The sequence below is a fragment of the Maylandia zebra genome, unplaced genomic scaffold (genome assembly GCF_041146795.1).
Source record: "Maylandia zebra isolate NMK-2024a unplaced genomic scaffold, Mzebra_GT3a scaffold34, whole genome shotgun sequence".
NCBI lineage: Eukaryota > Metazoa > Chordata > Actinopteri > Cichliformes > Cichlidae > Maylandia > Maylandia zebra.
The window spans coordinates 302,800-305,299 of NW_027490064.1; positions in this window are offsets into that span (position 1 = coordinate 302,800).

Consider the following 2,500-nt stretch of genomic DNA (forward strand, 5'->3'; position numbering starts at 1 on the left):
CCCCCTGCAGTTACCCTGTGCCACATGTCTAGCATGGACCTTGACTTCCAGCAGGCCCCGGGGACCCACATTACCCCCCCCCCCCCCCCTCCTGCAGTTAACCCTGTACCACATATCTAGCACGGACCTTGACCTCCAGCAGGCCCCGTGGACCCACATTACCCCCCCCCCCTGCAGTTACCCTGTGCCACATGTCTAGCATGGACCTTGACTTCCAGCAGGCCCCGGGGACCCACATTACCCCCCCCCCCCCCCCCTCCTGCAGTTAACCCTGTACCACATATCTAGCACGGACCTTGACCTCCAGCAGGCCCCGTGGACCCACATTACCCCCCCCCCCCTGCAGTTACCCTGTGCCACATGTCTAGCATGGACCTGGACCTCCAGCAGGCCCCGGGGACCCACACTTAAGCCCCCTCCCACTAACAAAGCAGAACACCACTGGCAAAATCCTCGTGCCCCTGGTACTCCAGAAAGCACATTGAAATGTGCCCCTGGTACACTGCGCAGAAGAACTGCCGCACACACACACACACACACGCACGCACGCACGCACGCACGCACGCACGCACTGCTTGTGCCTATGGTACGACAACTTTTCTCGTGCCTATGGTACGACAACTTTTCTCGTGCCTATGGTACAACAATTTTTCTCGTGCCTATGGTACAACAACTTTTTGCCGTGCCCCTGGTACACCGCTCACTAGCACTTTGCCACACAAACTCTCCTCGTGCCTATGGTACGACAACTTTTCTCGTGCCTATGGTACAACAACTTTCCTCCGTGCCCCTGGTACGACAGCTTTTCTCGTGCCTATGGTACAACAACTTTTCGCCGTGCCCCTGGTACACCGCTCAGTAGCACTTTGCCACACAAACTCTCCTCGTGCCTATGGTACGACAACTTTTCTCGTGCCCATGGTACAACAACTTTCCTCCGTGCCCCTGGTACGACAGCTTTTCTTGTGCCTATGGTACAACAACTTTTCTCGTGCCTATGGTACAACAACTTTTCGCCGTGCCCCTGGTACACCGCTCAGTAGCACTTTGCCACACAAACTCTCCTCGTGCCTATGGTACGACAACTTTTCTCGTGCCTATGGTACAACAACTTTCCTCCGTGCCCCTGGTACGACAGCTTTTCTTGTGCCTATGGTACAACAACTTTTCTCGTGCCTATGGTACAACAACTTTTCGCCGTGCCCCTGGTACACCGCTCAGTAGCACTTTGCCACACACACACTCTCCTCGTGCCTATGGTACGACAACTTTTCTCGTGCCTATGGTACAACAACTTTCCTCCGTGCCCCTGGTACGACAGCTTTTCTTGTGCCTATGGTACAACAACTTTTCTCGTGCCTATGGTACAACAACTTTTCGCCGTGCCCCTGGTACACCGCTCAGTAGCACTTTGCCACACACACACTCTCCTCGTGCCTATGGTACGACAACTTTTCTCGTGCCTATGGTACAACAACTTTCCTCCGTGCCCCTGGTACGACAGCTTTTCTCGTGCCTATGGTACAACAACTTTTCTCGTGCCTATGGTACAACAACTTTTCGCCGTGCCCCTGGTACACCGCTCAGTAGCACTTTGCCACACACGCACACTCCTCGTACCTATGGTACGACAACTTTTCTCGTGCCTATGGTACGACAACTTTTCTCGTGCCTATGGTACAACAACTTTTCGCCGTGCCCCTGGTACACCGCTCAGTAGCACTTTGCCACACAAACTCTCCTCGTGCCTATGGTACGACAACTTTTCTCGTGCCTATGGTACAACAACTTTCCTCCGTGCCCCTGGTACGACAGCTTTTCTCGTGCCTATGGTACAACAACTTTTCTCGTGCCTATGGTACAACAACTTTTCGCCCTGCCCCTGGTACACCGCTCAGTAGCACTTTGCCACACACACACACACCACTCGTGCCTATGGTACGACAACTTTTCTCGTGCCTATGGTACGACAACTTTTCTCGTGCCTATGGTACAACAACCTTTCCCCGTGCCCCTGGGACACTGCGCAGAAAGTCTTTGCCACACACACACACCACTCGTGCCTATGGTACGACAAAAGGCCCCGGGGACCTACATCGCACCTTGCTCTTGCCTCCCTTACAGCTGAAAAAGGTCCATGCCTGTGCCCTGGCCCTGCTGAAATTCCCTCTCCATTTAGCCGAGGCAGTGAGTCGGCCTCCTGTCTCCCTTTACGGTCGAAAAAGATGTGCTCCTGGGCGCGCTGGCCCTGCTGCTACTCACATCGGGCATGGACCTGGACCTCCAGCAGGCCCCGGGGACCTACATCACACCTTGCTCTTGCCTCCCTTACAGCTGAAAAAGGTCCATGCCTGTGCCCTGGCCCTGCTGAAATTCCCTCTCCATTTAGCCGAGGCAGTGAGTCGGCCTCCTGTCTCCCTTTACGGTCGAAAAAGATGTGCTCCTGGGCGCGCTGGCCCTGCTGCTACTCACATCGGGCATGGACCTGGACCTCCAGCAG